At 42.3% G+C, this 21,661-nt stretch overlaps 1 pseudogene; it reads right to left on the bottom strand.

Annotated features, from left to right (window-relative positions):
- Positions 1–15,999: 15,999 nt before the first annotated feature.
- Positions 16,000–16,821, bottom strand: LOC132499400 (uncharacterized; annotated as a pseudogene).
- Between the last annotated feature and the right edge of the window lie 4,840 nt (positions 16,822–21,661).

Here is a 21,661-nt window from a genome sequence, read left to right as displayed (position 1 = left end):
TATCATTGCTTAGCCATTTTTATTAGTTAACAATATGTGTCTTTAAGCTTTCATCAGATTATAAATGTTCTGAACATGTGAAGTTTCCTTGAATTATAAATGTAATTATCAATAAAAAAATCAATCTGTCTATCTATGTATCTATTTCTCTGTCTTTCTATCTAGCTAATGTTTTCAATAGCACACTTTTCAACATGTGGAGGGAAATATGAGGGACTGGAGAATAGAAAGAATATGATGAAGTTTCTTTGCGTGCATTCCAAAGATAAAATTATCATTTTTTAAAAGAGGAGAATAGAAAAACAAACGAACAAAGAAACAAAATGGGCATAGAGAAGTGTAAGCAACCTATCTATTTAGTTTTTAACACTTCATTAGGGCAAGTCAGCTTCAATGGTGCCTGGAAGTTCATTTGGAGGATTGAAATCATATACTTCTTAGAAGAAATTCAAGATTTCAAAAGAATAACTTCTAAGTCATTTGATCTTTGTAACACTTTGTGCTCTACAACACATCGACAAAGTTCGGGAAAAAAAGTGTTAGGAACCATTGAGTCCTGTGTTTACTTTTCATAACTTTGATGCTTTTTTGTAATGACTTTGAAGAATGAGAACTTTTAAAGAGAGGGTAGTAGGAAAGGGTGGAGTGGAGTTTGATAAGAGCTTGTAAGAGACTATTAGCTTAGAGGTCACAGAGTAGAAATAAGATGATTAGAAATTTTAATAACCTACAATGGAAAAGATCTAAAAATGGCTATATGTATAACTGAATCAGTTTGCTGTACACCTGAAACTAACAACATTGTAAATCAACTACACGTCAATAAAAATTATAACAACAGAAAAAGAAAGTTAAAATGCTTCTCATGCTTAGACATATTACAGGTACAGTATATGATAACTGAAGGAAAAAATGGAAAATGGAATGTGAAATAAGGACTGAGAGCTACTAAGTGGAGAAAAGCAAGGCTAACACCAGTCACCTGTGTCTTTTAGCACTGGGATGAAATGAAGAGCCTATACCTATCCTAAGTGGTGTCCAACATTTCTGCCTACTTACTGTGTCCCATCCTAGAAAGCAGTCCTGGGAAATCAGACTTGTCACCTAGGTGGCACTGACTATCTGAAGTAAAGAATCTGGACAAGTTCCTGAATCAATTTCCCCATAAAGCACTTCAGAATAACTGTGGAACATTTGATAAATTATATTGTCATCATCCATAGACACTGAGAGGCTCTTAACTTGGGGGTGTCTTCAGCTTTTTACCTAATTCTCCAACACGTTCCCAAGACTCATACTTGCAGTTCTAGGGGATGTTGATAGCAAAAGCTCTGAATTGTGTCACCAGCATCATGGGGGATGGCTTCTCAGCAAACTCAATCACCATCCAAGCTAACTGGCAGACCAGCCACCCCAGTGGGCATATTCGTCATCATTAATACATTCCTCAGGGTGAGTAGCTGAGTTTTGGATTTATCCAAGCCTCCCCGTGGGTCCCCCAAGATCCCTCAGAATGCTTTAGCATTGCCAATGCCTTCTTCCTCATTGTGCTTTTTGCTCTCTCTCATGGATGAGGGTTTCAGTGGTGTCCTTTCCTCCTATCTTAACAAGGTGAAGCTACAGAATGTGGGCCTCAGCTGGGCTGACATTCTCATCCTGGGCCACCTCCAGAGCTAAGTTGGATAGGTACTCAAGTAGAGGGGCTAAGGATGGGGCCGTACATAAGAGAACCTGGCAGGTCTTGGAATCTGGGAGAGGGATCTGGTTGGAGAGCATGTTCAGAGGATGCCCAGTTTCTATGAAAAACAGCTGGAAAGTCAGAACCCCTTCCTGGGTATTTCTTGGGAAGGCAGCCACTGGGGACAGCAAGACACAGCAAAGGAGCAGCACAGCCTGGATCATGGTGGGTCAGCAGAACAGCCCTGCTGGAAAGAATCAGTGCTCAGATTGGGAAGTGGGGAGAGGCTTGGGATGAAGAGATACTAAGACTGGTCAGAACTAGGAAGTGTCTTGGTCCTTAGAAACTTTGGTTACCTGGGCATACCTCACGCCCACTATTAAAGGCTATGGGAGATCCTCACTGTTCTGAGGAAGAAACAAACCAGAGGAACAAGAAAATCCAAACATCTCCTTTGCTTTGGTATCTTCATGGCTGGAATGACTGTTTTGATTTTTTTGTTGTATCCCACTTTCTCCTTTACCCCAGCCAGAATCACGAGGATGCCAGAATGCTGATAGTGTCCAAAACAATGAAAGACATAGCATTTGCAAATATTTATTCATCTCTCTCCAGCCCAGACTTTGTCCTCCTCACCTTTGTCCTATACTGACAAATAGGCCTTTTCCCTTTTTGACCCTACTAGTCCTGCCCCATATCCCCATTGTCCTAAGGTTTTACCCAGGACCTATACGTGAGATGAGGAGAAATTCCCCTGCATCTTCTGAAAGGGAGAAGAGGTAAGGCAAAAAGGCTGATGACCTCTGGCAAGAGACCCCCAAAACGTTTAATAAGTTCTTATTAAAAGTATACACTGGGTGAAAGTCCAGGGAAACTGAAAATATTGGTAAGTTAAATGAAATCGGTACAATTTCTACTTCTCACTTTTCTAATTCCAATGCAAAACACAAATAAAATGTGTTCGGGGCTTCCCTGGTGGCACAGTGGTTAAGAATCCGCCTGCCAATGCAGGGGACACGGTTCAAGCCCTGGTCCGGGAAGATCCCACATGCCGCGGAGCAACTAAGCCCGTGTGCCACAACTACTGAGCCTGTGCTCTAGAGCCCATGAGCCACAATACTGACCCCGCGTGCCACAACAACTGAAGCCTGCGCGCCTAGAGCCAGCGCTCTGCAACAAGAGAAGCCACCTCAATGAGAAGCCCACGCACCGCAACGAAGAGTAGCCCCCGCTCGCCGCAACTAGAGAAAGCCCCCGCGCAGCAATGAAGACCCAATGCAGCCAAAAATAAATAAATAAATAAATTTATTTTTAAAAAATGTGTTCATCAGCTGGGTGGTAACTCTTTCCATATCTAACCAAAACTCCAAACATTGGCCTTCATCTAGGGTTTAGCATAACTACAGTCCAAAAATTAGGGGAAGAAGATATCTGATGCCTTCTGAAACTGTTACAGGTACCTACAGATTGTTATGGTAAAAAGTTTCCTTGGTGCTGTCACTCATTTCTTTTTAAAAAATAATTAATTAATTAATTAATTTTGGGGGGCTGCATTGGGTCCTCGTTGCTGCACGCGGGCTTTCTTTTAGTTGCGGCGAGCGGGGGCTACTCTTTGTTTTGGTACGAGGGCTTCTCATTGCAGTGGTTTCTCTTGTTGAGGAGCATGGGCTCTAGGTGCGCGGCTTCAGTAGTTGTGGCGCATGGGCTCAATAGTTACTGTCACTCATGTCTGACAGACAACCAAAAGGAACAGGCCAGAGGGAGGGGCCCAGAGTCCTTCCCTCTATTTCACTTCCCTCAGTTCCCAGCAGCGGCCCCTGACAACTAACAGCAGACAGAAGAAAGAAGAGGGGTAGGTCTGTAAGGATGCACTACCAAAATTGTAGGAAGCAAGAACTAGGTGCAAAGCGGTCCAACACTACCTGAAGTTAATAGTTGCTAAATCCCTAGAGAACCCTACCTAGGACTATACCATTTCTGTGTAGTAACATAACAAACGGTAAAATATTTAACCCTTTTTTCCTAAGATCTATCAAAAGGCAAGAATATCTACTCATCACTTTTTCAGCATTGTACTGGAAGTCCTAAGTAGTGTACTGAGGAAATAATAAAAAATTAATCACATAAAAAAATAGAAAGGAAATTAGAACGGTATTTATTTAGAAACAACATGATTGTTTACGTAGAAAATCCTAATTTTTTGAGGAACTTCCATACTGTTTTTTACAGTGGCTGCACCAGTTTACATTTGCACCAAGGAAACTAATATAATATGTCAATTGCATCTCAATAAAAAGAATAAATGAAAGTGATGATATTACTATTTGTTTTACAGAAACAAAAAGGATTTTGAGAGTACTATGAATAGGTGTATGACAATAAATTGGATAATCTAGATGAAATAGACAAATTCTTAGAAACATACAACCTACCAAGACTGAATCATGAAGTAATAGAAAATATGAATAGACCTATAATTAGTAAGGAGATTGAGTCAGTAATCAAAAATTTCCCAATAAAGAAAAGCCCTGGACAAAATGGTCTTATTGGTGAGTTCTACCAAATATTTGTGGGTTTTTTTAGTTTTGTTTTTATTTTTTATATTCTTTTTTCCCTACCAAACATTTGAAGAAGAATTAATACCAATCCTTCTCAGACTCTTCTAAAATATCAAAGAGGAGGAACATGTCTAACTAATTCTACGAGACCAGCATTACCCTGATATCAAAGCTAGACAATGACCCTACAAGGAAAGAAAACTACAGACCTATACCTCATGAGAATATTAATGCAAAATACTAGAAAATTGAATTTGGTAGCATATTAAAAAGATTATACACCATGGCATAGTGGGATTTATTTCTAGAATGTAAGAGTGGTTCAATATATGAAAAATCAATCAGTGTACTTCACCACATTAACAGAATGAAAGAGAAAAATCACATGATCATCTAAATTGATGTAGAAAAGCATTTTACATCAACAAAATAGAAATAGGAAGAAGCTATCTTAATAATAAAGGTCATAAATGAAAAACCCAGAGCTAACATCATATTCAATGGTAAAAGACTGAAAGCTTTTCCTCTAAGATCAGGAACAAGACAAAGATGTTTGCTTTCAACACTTTTATTCAACATAGTGTTGAGCAATTAGGCAAGAAAAAGGAAAAAAGACATCCAAATTGGAAAGGAAAAAGCAAAATTATCTCTGTTTGCAGAAGACATGATCATATATGTAGAAAACCCTAAATATTCCCAACACACACACACACACACACACATACACACACACCTGCTAGAATTAATAAGCAAATTAAGCAAAGTTGCAGGATAAAAAATCAACACCCCAAATTAGCTGCATGTCTATACACTAACAGTGAAAAATATGAAAAAAGAAATAAATAAAGAAAATTTTTTTACAACACCATCAAAAAGCATAAAATACTTATGAATAAACTTAACCAAGGTGGCAAAAGACTTATACACTGAAAACTACAAAACATTGCTGAAAGAAATTAAAGAAGGCATAAATAAATGGAAAGACATCACACCCATAGATTGGAAGACTTAACATTGTTAAGATGTCAATACTACCCAAAGAGACTAACAAATCTAATGCAATCTCTTCCAAAATCCCAGTAATGTTTTTTGCAAAACCAGAAAAACCATCCTAAAATTCACATGAAATTTCAAGAGACACTGAATAGCTGAAACAATCTTGAAAAAGAAAACAAACTTGGAGGACTTGCTTCCTGATTTGAAAATATATTACAAAGCTACATCACTACAAAGATGAAAACAACTTCAATGATCAAAAAGAAGTCAATAAAATAAGACTGAAGTAGTTCCTGAAAAAAAAAAAGCTACAGTAATCATAACAGTGTGGTACTACACATAATGACAAGTACCTCACAGGAGTCATTCTGCAAGGCCAGTCAAAGCCACACTTGCATGCTTTTGTAAGCAGCTGAGCTGCAGTGAGAGAATAATTCCTCTGCTTAAAAATGAAGATACTGGGGGCCTCCCTGGTGGCGCAGTGGTTGAGAGTCCGCCTGCCGATGCAGGGGATACGGGTTCGTGCCCCGGTCTGGGAGGATCCCATATGCCGCGGAGCGGCTGGGCCCGTGAGCCATGGCCGCTGGGCCTGCGCGTCCGGAGCCTGTGCTCCGCAACGGGAGAGGCCACAACAGTGAGAAGCCCGCATACCGCAAAAAGAAAAAAAAAAAAAAAAAATGAAGATACTGGAACTTCCCTGGTGGCACGGTGGTTAAGAATCTGCCTGCCAATGCAGGGACACGAGTTGGAGCCCTGGTCCGGGAAGATCCCACATGCTGCGGAGCAACTAAGCCCGTGCGCCACAACAACTGAGACTGCGCTCTGGAGCCCGCGAGCCCCAAGTACTGAAACCTGCGCACCTAGAGCCCGTGCTCCGCAGCCAGAGAAGCCACCGCAATGAGAAGCCCCTGCACCTCAATGAAGAGTAGCCCCTGCTCACTGCAACTAGAGAAAGCCCGCGTGCAGCAACAAAGACCCAAACACAGCCAAAAATAAATAAATAAATAAATTTATTTTCTAAAAAAATGAAGATACAAACTAGGACACACAACTAAAGAAGCCTTGCCTCCTGAGAGAATATGCTTCAGCAAATGAAAGCATTTCCTGAAAATAAATCTAGTTTAGCCCTAACAGATAAGTGGATGAGAGACTTTGCTTAACATTGCTTAACATATTGGGAACTTATAAAAATCAAAGAGAAAAACAAAACATATTTATTTAAAAAACAAACTGAGAACAAAATTTTCAAAAAAGCACACACAGAAAACAGTGTGGCATCGGCATAAAGACAGACACATAGACTAACAGAAAAGGATAGAGAACCCAGAAGCAAATCTTTGCATATGTAGTTAAATGATTTTTTACAAGTGTGTTGGAACCATTCAGTGAGACATATGGTGCTGAGACAATTGGATATCCACATGCAAAAGAATGAAGTTTGACCCTTCCCTTACACCATATACAAAAATTAACTCAAAATGGATCAAAGACCTGAACATAAGAGCTAAAACAGTTTCTTAGAAGAAAACATAGAAAAAAAATTCTCATGACATTGCATTTGGCAGTAATTTATTGGATATGACACTAAAAGCACAGGCAACAAAAGAAAAAATAAACTGGACTTCATTAAAAACTTTAAATTAATTAACTTTTTAAACTTTTGTGCATCAAAGGACACTAACAACAGAGTGAAAAAATAACCCACAGAATGGGAGAAAATCTTTGCATATCATATAGCTGATGGGGGTTAATATCCAGACTATATAAAGAATTCCTACAACTTAACAACAAACAAACAATTCAGTTTAAAAATGGGCAAAGGGGGGCTTCCCTGGTGGCGCAGTGTTTGAGAGTCTGCCTGTCGATGCAGGCGACACGGGTTCGTGACCCGGTCCGGGAAGATCCCACATGCCGTGGAGCGGCTTGGCCTGTGAGCCATGGCCGCTGAGTCTGCGCGTCCGGAGCCTGTGCTCCGCAACGGGAGAGGCCACAGCAGCGAGAGGCCCGCGTACCACACACACACACACACACACACACACACACACACAAAAGGGCAAAGGGGAATTCCCTGGCTGTACAGTTGTTAGGACTTGGCGCTCTCACTGTGATTGCTAACCACAGTGGGCCCTGGGTTGGACCCCTGGTCGGGGAACTAAGATCGCACAAGCCTTGCGGCACAGCCCACCCCCCTGCCCAAAAAAAAGGGCAAGGGACTTGAATAGACATTTTTCCAAAGAAGATGTACAAATGGCCAATTAGCACATGAAAAGATGCCCAATATTATTAATCATTAGGGAAATGCTAATCAAAACCACAATGAAAGATCATTTCACACAACCTAAATGTCCCTCACAAATGGGTGAACAAAATGTGGTATACATATACAGTGGAACATTATTCAGCCTTAAAAAGGAAGGAAATTTGAACACATGCTATAACATGAATGAACCTTAAGGACATTATAGTAAATGAAATCAGCCAGACACAGAAGAACAAATATTATATGATTCCACTTACATGAAGTCAAATTCAGAGACACAAAGTAGAATAATGATTATTAGGGGCTGAGGACAGCGAGGAATGGGGAGTTAGTGTTAATGAGTACAGAATTTCAGTTTGGGAAGATGATGAAAAAGTTTTGGAGATTGATATGTTAACAAAGTGAATGGATATTAACAACGGTGTGAATGTACTTAATGTCACTAAATATACACTTAGAATTGGTTAAAATGGTAAATTTTATGTTATGTATGTTTTACCACAATAAAAAAGCATTAATCATAAAATTAAAGATCAATAAATTGGACTTCAAAATTACAACTTCTGCTGTTAAGAAAATGAAGAGACAAGGCATGGTCTGGGGAAAATACTTGCAAATATATATCTGACAAAGAATATCTATCACATATGATACATGTGTGAAATTTATGTCAGTGATAAACAGTCGGCCTCAGTATCCATGGATGCAGAACCTGTATGGAAGGTCGACTGTACTATGACATTTTATATAAGGGACCTGAGCATCCACAGATTTGGTATGGGGGGAGGGTTCTGGAGGCAATCCCCCTCAGATACCGAGGGAGGACTGTATGGCACTATAATTTACATCAGTGGTATGATACATGCAATATGCATATAGACACACAATATTAAATAAGCAAACAATTCCATTTTATAAATGGACAAAAGACTTGAACAGATACTTCACAAAAGAAAACAGTGGCCAATAAACATATCAAAAGATGTACAATATCATGTCATCAAAGGAATGTAAATTAATACCACCAGGAGATACCCACTAGGATGGCTAGAATGAGAAAGACAGATAATATCAAGTGTTGATGAGAATCAAGTAGAACTTTCATACATTGGTACAATCACTTTGGAAAACTGGCAGTTATATGTGCATATATATATATATATATATATATATATACACACATACACATATATATGTATATATGGTTAAATATGTACCCATCCTATTGCCTAGCAATTTTTCTTCTAAATATTTACCAAAGAGAAATGATAACACATGTCCCATAAAAGACAAGGATGTTTATAGCATATTTATCCATAATAGCCCCAAATTGGAAACTACCCAAATATCCACTAACAGGTGCACGAATTTTAAGAAAACTGTCGTATATTCACAAACTGATATACTACTTAGCATTAAAAAGCTATAAACTACTGATACCCATGAGAACACTGATAAAGCGTAGACACGCTGAGCAGAAGAAGCCAAACTCAAAAGACATATTCTGGGCTTCCCTGGTGGCGCAGTGGTTGAGAGCCTGCCTGCCGATGCAGGGGACACGGGTTCGTGCCCCGGTCCGAGAAGATCCCACGTGCCGTGGAGCGGTTGGGGCCGTGAGCCATGGCTGCTGGGCCTGCACGTCCGGAGCCTGTGCTCCACAAGGGGAGAGGCCACAGCAGTGAGAGGCCCGCGTACTGCCAAAAAAAAAAAAAAAAAAAAGACATATTCTATGATTTCATGTGTGTGAAGTTACAGAGAGGCAACACAACTACACAGATAGAAATCAGACCAGTGTTTGTATGTGGGGAGGGAGTCATAGGAGACGAGGAGGGCAGGGGAGTGAGACTGACTGGGAACCTTCTAAAGTGTAGGACATGTTCTGTATCTTGATTGGCCTGGTGATGTATCTATGTATCTATTTATGTATCTATCTATCTCTGTGAGTTCCTATTTTTTGTGTGTGTCAAAGCACATTGAACTGTTGTTTAAAATCTGCCTGTTTTATTAGAGGTAAATTATACCTCAGCCAAAAAATTGTTAACAGAAGTGATCTCTGAGTGATCAAATTTGGGGTTTTTTTTCTTTTACGTTTTCCAGATGTTTTTGCAATATGGATATATTACATTTACTACCAGAAAATAAAGCCAATTCTTTCATTTTAAAGAAGATATTTTAAAAAGAGAAAATATTAATGGATCAACCAACAGCAAAAATGTGTATATCCTTTGACCCACAAATTCTACTTCTGGGAAATTATTTCCGGAAATTAAGAATGAATCCAGGATGGGGGGATGGGTAAGTTAGGTTAAGGGGATTAAGAGGTACAAACTTCCAGTCATAAAACAAATGTCACAGGCTTCAAGTTAGTATGAAGAGTAAAGTCCAATTTTTACTTAAAAATATATGTGCAGGGACTTCCCTGGTGGTTCAGTGGTAAAGAATCCGCCTTCCAATGCAGGGGACGCGGGTTCGATCCCTGGTCAGGGAACTAAGATCCCACATGCCGCGGGGCAACTAGGCCCTCTAACCACAACTACTGAGCCTGCAAGCCTCGACTAGAGAGAGGAAACCCGCACGCCACAACTAGAGAGAAACCCGAGAGCCACAACAAAACAGATCCCACATGCCACAACGAAGACCCGACACAGCCAAAAATATAAATAAATAAATAAATATTTTTAAAAAATGTATGTGCACATTACAGTTATAGAAAAATTCTATAAGGATAGTTGGACACCCAAATATTAATAAACTAGCCCTATGAGGTGGGTCTATAGGTAATTTTTCTTTACTTTTTTACATTATGTTCATTGCAAACAAAAGTAAAAAATACTTTACTCATACAAGATTAAAAAGGAAGAAATCAGACTGTCAGATTGTGGGTTAGGGAATTCCCTGGTGGTCCAGTGGTTAGGACTCTGGGCTTTCACTGCCGAGGGCACGGGTTCAATCCCTGCTCGGGGAACTAAGATCCTGCAAGCCTCATGGCACTGTCAAATAAATAAATAAAAATTATTATTATTTCTTTATTTATTTTGTGGTACGCGGGCCTCTCACTGTTGTGGCCTCTCCCATTGTGGAGCACAGGCTCCGGATGCGTAGGCTCAGCGGCCATGGCTCACGGGCCCAGCCGCTCCATGGCATGTGGGATCTTCCCGGACCGGGGCACGAACCCATGTCCCCTGCATCGGCAGGCAGACTCTCAACCACTGTGCCACCAGGGAGGCCCTAAATAAATTTCTTTAAAAGAAAAAAAAAAGATTTTGGGTTAAACCATCACTCCCACTGAACAAAAGGCTGGGGAGTGAGAATGAGGCTGCAGAGAGGCCATGGAGTCGGGCAGGAGAGATGAAATCATTATGAGGAGGGGAGAAACATGAGACTAATACCCCCTGATGGCTATAGGGTAGTGGATCTCAAAGTGTGGTCCCAAGACCACCAGCCTCAGCGTCACGTGGGAACTTAGAAATGTAAATTCTTAGGCCCCATCCCAGACCTGCTAAATCAGGTACTCAGAGTAAGCTCAGAAAACTGTGTGGGTTTTTTGTTTTGTTTTGTTTTTTCCACACCACGCAGGCTTTTGGGATCTTAGTTCCCTGACCAGGGATCGAACCCAGGTCCTTGGCAGTGAAAGCACGGAGTCCTAACCACTGGACTGCCAGGGAATTCTCCAGAAATCTGGTTTAACAAGCTCTACAGCTGATTCTGATGTACGCTCAAATTTGACCACAGCTATTGTACCATTGTACCATTAAAGGTTAGGAAGCACAGGTGGCAGTGTGGGGTAAGGGTAGGGCGGGAGGTGCTTCTAGCCACTTCTCCAGCTGCCCCAAATATATTTGTTAATTGTGTAAATTACTGAATGGATCCTAAAGATCTAAAAGTGAGTAAGGCAGGATCCTTACCCTCTAGGAGCTCACAATTTAGGGGGAGAAGTAGGAAATGTGCTGTAACACCAGAGGATTTGTGCTATAGCAGTGGGAAGAAGAGAGCCCAACTGCCAAAGTTTCTCCACAGATTCAAAGGGTAACAGGGACAACTTTTCAAAAGGAGTGACAATTGAGCTGAGTCTTGAAGGCAGAGGTTTATCCGGAGGACAGGTGAGGTATGTGTGTGTGTGGTTGGAGCCTTCTAGTAGAGGGACAGGCATGACCAACCATTGAGAGAAAAAGCCTCCTTTTGGAGTATGGAAAGTTGTCCAAGACGAAGATGACTTCAATGTAAAGTAGGTATGTGGGTGGCATGGACCTAAGGCTGCCAAGGTTGGACAAAGACCAGACACACTCAGAGGCTCTGGACTCTGTGTTGAAAGTAGTGGGGAACCATCAGGTTGTCTGGACAGGGGAGTGATAGAATCAAACCTATGTTTTAGGAAGATAACTCAAGAGGCAATGTGGAAGATGGACTCAGGAGGAGGGGAGATTAGAGTGAAGAGGACTAGCAGGACGGCTGCTGCAGGAATCTCAGTCAGAGATGACAAATTGCAATGAGTAGGAAGAGATCTAGGGTAGTCAGAGTTATAGAAACAGAAAGTAGAAGGATGGTTGCTGGGGGCTGAGGGGAGGGGGAAATGGGAAGTTGTTTAACGGGTAGATTTTCAGTTTTTCAAGGTGAGAAAGTTCTGGAGATGGGTTGCACAACAACATGAAGGTAGTTAACACTTTTGAACTGTACACTTAGAAATGGTTAAGATGGCATATTTTATGCTATGTGTTTTTTACCACAGTTTTAAAAAAGCTAAACTGGGACTTCCCTGGCGGTCCAGTGGTTAGGACTCAGTGCTTTCACTGCCGTGGGCCCGGGCTTGATTCCTGGTTGGGAAACTAAGACCTCACAAGCTGCGCAGAGCAGCCAAAAACAAACAAACAAAAAAAAACTAAGAAAAGAATGAAGAAGAAAAATTTTTCAGATTGAGTAGACTCACAGGATACCAGAAAATAGGTGAAAAAAAACCCATACTTAATGTATTAGTGTGCCAGGGTCTCCATAACAAAATACCATAGACTGGGTGATTTAAACAAAAGGAATTTATTTCTCATGGGCTGGAGGCTAGAAGTCCAAGGTCAGGGTGTTGGCAGGTTTGGTTAGTCCTGAGACATCTCTCCTTGGCTTGCAGATGGCTGCCGTCTTGCTGTTCCCACACATAGCCTTTCCTCTGTGTTTATGCATTTCTGGTGTCTTTTCCACTTCTTATGACACCAGTCCCGTTGGATTAGAATCCCACTCTTTTTTTCCTTGTTGTTGTTTAAATTTTATTATTTATTTATTTATTTTTGGCTGCGTTGGGTCTTCATTGCTGTGTGCAGGCTTTCTCTAGCTGCGGTGAGGCGAGGGCTACTCTTCGTTTTGGTGCGCGGGCTTCTCATTGCAGTGACTTCTCTTGTTGCGGAGCATGGGCTCTAGGCATGCAGGCTCAGTAGTTATGGTACACGGGCTTAGGTGCTCTGTGGCATGTGGGATCTTCCCGGACCAGAGCTTGAACCCTTGTCCCCTGCCTTGGCAGGTGGATTCTTAACCACTGCACCACCAGGGAAGTCCCTAGAATCTTACTCTTATGATATCATTTAACCTTAACTACCTCCTTAAAGGCCCTCTCCCCACATATAGTCACATTGTGGGTTAGGGCTTCAACTAATTAATTCTGTGGGGGGACACAATTCAGTCCATAACACCTAGAGACATTATCACGTAATACCAACAATAAAAACTATGAATAGGGCTTCCCTGGTGGTGCAATGGTTGAGAGTCCGCCTGCCGATGCAGGGGACACGGGTTCGTGCCCCAGTTCTGGAGGATCCCACATGCTGCAGAGCGGCTGGGCCCATGAGCCATGGACGCTGAGCCTGCACGTCCGGAACCTGTGCTCTGCAATGGGAGAGGCCACAACAGTGAGAGGCCCGTGTACCGCAAAACAAAACAAAACAAAACAGAACAAACCCAACTATGAATAATAATTTAAAACTTGGAAAGAAAATTCAGTTTCTCAGTTGTACCACCCACATTTCAAGCACCCAGTAGACACACGGGGCTCGTGTCCACCATATTGGACAGCACAGATATAGAACATTTCCCTCATCTCTCAAATTTCTGTTGGATTGCAGTAGTCTGGAAATTGTGGAAGAAGTCATAAAACTCCTAAGATTGTAATTGACTCTATTTTAATACACCCCCAGGTCCCTCTTCCCTACCTTAATCAGAGGGATCATCCTTGTTCCAACCTCCTGGAATTTCAACAAGGACTGGTAAGATTTGTCACCTCTGATTTTCAATACGTGGATTAGCACATCTGTGAAAGACCTGCTGGCCTGGGTAGCATTCTTGCTCCTGGGGCCATCTGATCTTTGGGAAATCTCAATTTATTGCAGTACCCAGAGCCTAACAGAATAAAGCAAGCATGTATATGATTTAAGGAGTCATATGATTTTATGATGAAGGGAAAAACCTGTTTTGTTTTGTTTTGTTTTTGAGGGAAGAGGATTCTCTTCACTACCATGAATAATGACAGACTGACATAATCATAGTTGAATACTCTATTCCATATCTGAAGTTTAGGATAAGGGAGTTGGTGATAATTTTAAATTCAGTTTAATTCCTACTGTGAATAATCTCTTTATTTATATAAAGCATAAGATTCCTACGAAAAGTATCTAAGTCTTGGCCCTTGAATAAGGCCCGAAATGAGTAGGAGCTGACTTTACTTCTTCAGGAGTCTTGTCTTCCGAGGCCATGGTTGTTGTTTGTCACCCCTGGGTGATTCACATCTGTGGTGCCTTCCAAGCCCTCCTCCCTAGTCTCTGACAGAGGCGTATTTGCCTCTTTTTCATGGTAATACTGGTTCAGCTGCTGAACCCCAGATTTTGCTGCAGATTTAAGCACAGAGCTCACCAACAGCCCCTGGGTCCCCTGATAACCTGGGCATGACCATCCAAAGGCTGGAGCCTAGGTCTATGGCCTCATCTCAGCCTCACTCCTTGGGTCTATTGTAGTTCTGAGCAGCAGAGTACAAAGCTATGCCTGACTTTGTAGTAGATTCCCACTCCTGGCAACAGCTGGACCACGTTGTACATATGCTGCTCTTGCTCATACTAACATTGTAGAGTAGAGAAGGCACATCTTTATCTCCCTGGATCAGGCTGAACCCTGCCTAACAGCTGTGGAACAGAGACCAGGGCACTCCCTGGGAGGCCCCTCCCTGTGCTGCTGTCCATGTGGCACCTTGTATTTGATTGAAGAAAACCTGCATGGCTTTCATATCCTCCAGTCTATAAAGATGAAGCTGCAGTGTCTAGGCATCAGTCTCATGATCAGTCTGCTCCAGGGACATCCTTGGTGGAGTACAAAGTGGGTGAGGCCAGCCAGGGACTTTGGGAGCAGAGTCTGGCAGAACCAAGAGACTGCTGTGGGTGGCTGGATCCCCAGAGATGAGGAAAAAGGCACCAGGGTCTTTTTCTGGGTGCCACATGAAGTGACAACCACAGGGTACAGCAGGAGGCACTAAAGGAGCAGGTCATGGTGGGTCTTGGTGATGTCTAGCTGGATCTGACTATACTAGAGTGGAAGACAACACACAAACTGTTTCCTTTGGGCTGTGGTCTGAAGGAACCCAGAGCTCAGTTAGAGGACATCTCACCCATCAACTCCCAGCCTCTCTTCCTTTTAAGTTTGGGGCCAGGGAATGGGACTCAATTGCTCTTCTTGGTCTCCCTATCCAGATCACCAGGGACTTCCTCTGCTTTACATGGGCCCCATTCCGTGCAGGTATGGGGCCCCAAATTACCACACAATCCAGTCAGTGAGAAGTGAAACTGCTCTGGTAGATCTAGACCCACTCTGCTCAGTTCTCTGTCCCATGAGGAGGAAAGATGGTTGCTTTCCCCAATGATCAGCAAGGGATATGACCTCTATAATTATTTGCCCAGTTGTACTGACTGCTCAAACCTTGTCCCCTTGTTACACACTCAGCCTGAAAATACATTGGCACTTCCTACATGTCCCTGCCACATTTCATCTCCAGCTCACAAAAGAAGCCGTGAAGGGAATTTCCTGGCGATCCAGTGGTTGACTTGGCACTTTTAATGCTGTGGCCTGGGTTTGATCCCTGGTCAGGGAACTAAGATCCCATTTTGCACAGTACCCCCCCTCAAAAGAAAATGCCATGGAGACCCGCAGTTAAGAGAGATCAGATAACAGTTATTCTGATATAGAAGCAACGTTTAATTTCTCTTTTCAGTTTAAAAATTAACACAAGCAAGCTATACCATCCAGTTGGGGAATTAGAAAGTAAAAGGTAGATGAACGGGGAAAGATTTCAATATCCTTCATGTTTAGTACATAATATAACCACAGTATCTTTCAACTGAAGTAAAGAGAAATTGGGAGAAAAAATAGGGGCTAGGACCTATTAAGAGAGGGGGCAAAGCTGACTCTGGTCACATGTCTTTCAGCACCGGGATCAAACGAATAGCACACTTCTGCCCTAAGCTGTCTCAACACTTCTAACTACCTGTTGTGCACAGTCCTTGTACACAGTCCTATCAGAGACATTTGAGACAGGAGATAGGATTCCTCGGAGGCCTTCCCTATCCAAAAAATGTCTGGAAATGTTTCTGTATTAGTTCCAGTATAAAGGCACGTCAGAATGGTTGTGGAATGCTTGACAAAGTATATCTGATCTTCCATAGGCATTGTGAAGTCTTTCATCTCAGGGCTTTCCATCAGCTGTTTGCCTACTCCTTCCAAATGCTCCCAAGATTTATCCGTGCACTTCTGGGTATGGCAGAAGTCTTTAACTCTGTTACCAGCTCAGTGGAAGGGCGCTTCTCAGCAAATTCAACTATCAGTTGCGCTGTCTCATAGAGCACCCACTTATGTTCCTGCCTACATGCCTCAGGAAGGGTAACTGAGCGCTGCACCTGCCTAAATTCCCCTAGCGGTCCTCCCAGATCCTTCAGAATGACCTTAGCATTGCCAATCCCTTCTTCCTTATTGTGCTTTTTGCTCTTACGGATGAGGGTTTCAGTGGTGTCCTTTCCTCCCATCTTAACAAGCTGAAGCTGCAGAATGTGGGCCTCGGTTGTGCAACCAACCTCCTCCAGAGCTAAGTTGGATAGGTACTCAGAGAGAGGGGCTAAGGAGGGGACTGTGCGCAAGAGATCCTGGCAAGTTTGGGGATCTGGGAGAGGGATCTGGTTGGAGAGCACGTTCAGAGGATGCCCAGTTTCTGTGAAAGATGGCTGGAAGTTCAGGGCCCCTTCCTGGCCATTTCTTGGAAAGGCAGCCCTTTGGGACAGCAAGACACAGCAAAGGAGCAGCACAGCCTGGATCATGGTGGGTCAGCAGAACAGCCCTGCTGGAAAGAAGCAATGCTCAGATTGGGAAGTGGGGAAAGGCTTGGGATGAAGAGACACCAGGACTGGTCAGAGCTTGGAAGTGTCTTAGCCCTTGGAAATTTCAATCACGCTGGACATCAAACCTTATAGGCTGTGGGAGATACTCACCTGCTCCTGGTAAAAAAAGAAGCCAGAGGAATGAGATGGTCTGAACACATCCTTTGCCTCTATGCTTCTCTGATCTGAATGACTGCTTTCTAGATCTGACCTTCTATCTGAGACAAAACAGTTGACCCCTCTGAAAACAGTGAAGGACATAACATTCACAAATATTTATCTGCCTCTTCTTAGTTCAGGCTTTGCCCTTACCTTTGCCCCCACCTTTGCCCCACCTTTGCCCCCATGCTGAAATCAGGTTTCTCCCTTTTCCTGCCCCATATCCCTCTCATCCTAAGGATTTCTCTAGACCTAAACTTCGATCAGGAAAAACTCCTCTGGGTCTTCTGGGGAAGTGGGAGGTGATAGGCAGGAATGTCAGTGATTTCTGGGTAGGAGACCCCAAAAGAGTTATTTAAAAATTTTTATTATTACTATTATTATTATTATTTGTGTGTGTGTGTGTGTGTGTGTGGTACACGGGCCTCTCACTGCCGTGGCCTCTCCCGTTGCGGAGCACAGGCTCCAAATGCGCAGGCTCAGCGGCCATGGCTCACGGGCCCAGCCGCTCTGCGGCATGTGGTATCTTCCCGGACCGGGGCACAAACCCGTGTCCCCTGCATCGGCAAGTGGACTCTCAACCACTGCGCCACCAGGGAAGCCCATAAAAATTTTTATTATTTTTTAATTGAAGTAGAGTTGATTTACAATTTACAATGTTGTGTTAGTTTCAGGTGTACAGCAAAGTGATTCATATATATATATATATATATATATATATATATATATATATATATATTCTTTTTCATTATAGGTTATTACAAGATATTGAATATAGTTCCCTGTGCTATATAGTAGGTCCTTGTTGTTCATCTATTTTACATAGAGCAGTGTGTATCTGTTAATCCCAAACTCCTAATTTATCCCTTCCCCCACCCCATTTCCCCTTTGGTAACTGTAACTTTGCCCAAAATATTTTATTTATTTGGCTGCGCCAGGTCTTCGTTGTGGCACGTGGAGTCTTTAGTTGCGGCATGCAGGATCTTTTAGTTGTGCATGCACGAGGGATCTAGTTCCCTGACCAGGGATCGAACCCAGGTCCCCTGCATTGGGAGCACAGAGCCTTAACCACTGGACCACCAGGGAAGTTGCCTCAAATAGTTCTTATTCAATGGATTTAATAGGTAGAGGAATAGGACAATAGAATCCACCAGAAGTCAGACAAGAGCAACTTTTCAGTTTTTACATTAATTCCAGTGCAATTCCCTAATTAAATGCATCCATTACCTTGATAGTACCCCTTTCTAAGCCTATATCAAAACTATAGGAATTAGGCTTCATTTCTCATACAGGGGTCTAGGTGAGAAACTGTAGTCTGAACAGTAAGGAACAACGGCATACGGTGCCTCCTAAAACTGGTACAAAAGTCCACACATCATTGTGGCATAAAGGTTTCTCTCTGGTGCCATAACCCACCTTGGAACACAACCAAAGTGAACAGGTCAATGAAGGGCTCTTGGGTCCCTCCTCTGTCTTATTCACTCCTCTCAGTGCCAGGACGGCTCCCTAATAAGCAAGAAGAAATCAGTCCCTAGAATAAGAGAAGTAAGTCTTCAGAAAACTACAGGGACACATTCCTAAAACTGGGAGAACTAGATGTAGAGGTATCCAACACTATTGCCTGAAATTCTTGGACCCTAAGTCCACAGGGAACCTCAAGACTCTACTGCTTCCAGACAGCTTAGAGAAGTTTTTCGGTCCTGCCAGATTTTCCCGTTTCTGACTTGAGTTCACCATCCATAACTGGACCTCCAGTTCTACAATCAGCGTCATCCTCATCCTCAATATGAAAATTACTTTTCCTTGAAATTCCTTGAATTTCCAACTCTGGTGCCTTGGGAATGACAGGGAAGAGAGATTGTGTAAATATGTAGGGGGATGGAAAGTGGTGGTGAGCTTGTCTCCAGGACTGAGGAATGACAGAGGGATGAAGACAAAGCCAGGTCCCCCCAATCAGACTTCCTACCTTTGCTCCTGTCCTCATCTTCTACCTGTTCCTCATCAATTCCCATTAGCTGTCATTTCTTGGATGATGGGTTTTTTGTTTCAATTAATAGTTTATTTTGGAATTCTCTGGCAGTCCAGTGGTTAGGACTCCATGCTTCCACTGCACGGGGCACGGGTTTGATCCCTGGTTGGGGAACTAAGATCCCACAAGCCACACAGCACAGCCAAAATAAATAAATTAATTAAATAAAATGGCTCAAGAAGCAGAGTCCAAAAAAATAAAAGTTTATTTTTAGAGTAGTTTTAGGTTTATAGAAAAATTGAGCAGAAAGTACAGAGTTCCCAAATAGTCCCTCTCCCACAATCCCTCAGTTTCCCCTATTTTTAACATCTTCCACTGGTATGGTACCTTAGTTACACTTGATTGTTATATTATTTAAATTTTACATATTATTATTATTACCTAGGTCTACAGTTTACATTAGGGTTCAGCTCTTTGCATTGCACAGTTCTATGGGTTTTACCAAATGTATAATGTCATATATCTACATTTACAGTATCATACAGAATACTTTCACTGCCCTAAAAATCTTGGGTGTTGTCTTTAGTTGCCAGTCCCCATCAGCCTGGTTTCCCACTGAGATAGGAGGCATCGATGTAACTTCATCAGCCCCCTAGACCAGCAAGGCTGGTACCTAAGTAATCAATAGCATTCCTATTATCCCCTTGGGACCCCAGACCTGCTCTCCTTTTGCTGGCTAACAGGAGGGCCCTCAGGACTTGTGCTCAGCACTCCTCCTCAGGCCTTGCCCTCCAGAGACTTCAGGTTCCAGCACTGGCTGAAGCTTTCCGCCTTCTCTGAATGACTCAAAGAAGCATCTAACTTTCTCGGGGTTCAGCATGTCTGGACTCCACAGGAAGTTTTCCCATGGGGTCAAAGAAGTAGAAAGTGGCAGCAGAGTAAAAGGACTAGCCTCTTGATGACCAGATTGTTAGTGTTCACAACTACTCTGTGCCTAATGCTGCACTGGTGAAGATCTGTAAGCGCTGGGACCCTTATTATCATCGCTTTATTAACCTCTGTATACCTAGTCTTTGGGTAATCACGTCCAATTGACACCCAGTGCCCAATACAGTGACTCCTACGTAGGAGGCACCAAATACACTGTTGTGTTAGTTGGATATATTAATGAATGTACCTGTGGGATCCAAAGGTGAATACACCTGATCCTGGCTTTCAAGGAGTTCACAGTCTAGTGGGAAAAAGAACAAAATGAAACCCTGTAAGACTGGCGCTTTATCAGGGGAATGAAAAAATCCCAGCTGTAAGAGTGATTGCTTTTGGTTTGGGGTTCAAAGAGTGACACAGACTGCTTCACAAAAGAAAGCACATTCGAGCCGATTCTTGGAGGATGGGCTAGGAGACTGGCAGAATCAACAGCTTGGTGGTGTGAAAAGTTCCCTCACAGAGCAAAACACAGCAAAAACATCCTTCAGAAATTAAGGTAAAATCAAGATGTTCTCAGATTAAGGAAAACTAAGAGAATTAGTCACCAGCAGACCTACTCTAAAAGAATGGCTAAGGGAATTTCTTTAAACAGAAAGAAAATTATTAAAAAAAAAAAAAGCTTGAAATGTCATGAAGAAAGAACAACAGAGTGAAAGATATGTATAAGTAATAATATACCATCTTATTCTCATGAGTTTTCTAAATCATGTTAAGTGATTTAAGTAAAAATTATAACATTGCCTTATGTGGTTCTCAGCATAGAGAAGAAATATTTAAGATAATTTCAGTATAAGTGGGGAAGGTAAAGAGACCTAAGGGAACGCAAAGTTTCTATACTTTACTCAAACTGGTAAAATGTGTCTTAGCCCTTGAAAACTCCAATTACCCTGGACATAGCTTCACCTCTACCTTCAGAGGCTATGGGAGGAAAAAAAGACAAATCAGAGAAACAAGACAGTCCAAATGCATCCCTGACCTAGGGCTTTCCCTAATCTGAATGACTATTTTCTGAATCTCACCTTCACTCTACCACAGCTGGAAACACAGAGGGCCATAAAGCTAATGGTTTCCAAGAATTCGGAAGGACATGACATTTGCAATGTTTACCCATCTCTTTCTTGCCCAGACTTCCCCTATGCCCCATGCTGACAAACTGGCTTTTCCTCCCTTTGTGTCTCCTGCTTCTTCCTAAGGCATACTTTTTTAAACAATTGAGGTATGGAACTTCCCTCGTGGGCCAGTGGTTAAGACTCCCGCGCTCCCAATGCAGGGCGTCCAGGTTTCAATCCCTGATTAGGGAACTAGATTCCACATGCCGCAGCTAAAGATCCTGCACGTGGCAACAAAGATCCCGTGTGCAACAACTAAGACCCTGCACAGCCAAACAAACAAACAAATAAATGAGGTATATACTCAGCTATAAAAAGGAACGAAATTGTGCCGTTTGCAGAGACGTGGGTAGGCCTAGAGATTGTCATACAGAGTGAAGCCAGAAAGAGAAAAACAAATATTGTATAATATTGCTTATATGTGGAATCTAGAAAAATTATATAGATGAACTTACTTGCAAGGCAGAAATAGAGACACAGACGTAGAGAACCAACATGAATACCAAGGGGGGAAGGGGATGTGGGATGAACTGGGACATTGAGATTGACATATATACAC

Source organism: Mesoplodon densirostris, chromosome 11 (genome assembly GCF_025265405.1).
Source record: "Mesoplodon densirostris isolate mMesDen1 chromosome 11, mMesDen1 primary haplotype, whole genome shotgun sequence".
Classification (NCBI taxonomy): domain Eukaryota; kingdom Metazoa; phylum Chordata; class Mammalia; order Artiodactyla; family Ziphiidae; genus Mesoplodon; species Mesoplodon densirostris.
The sequence above is the reverse complement of the archived record's forward strand: the minus strand, read 5'-3'. Positions and strand labels throughout refer to the sequence as shown.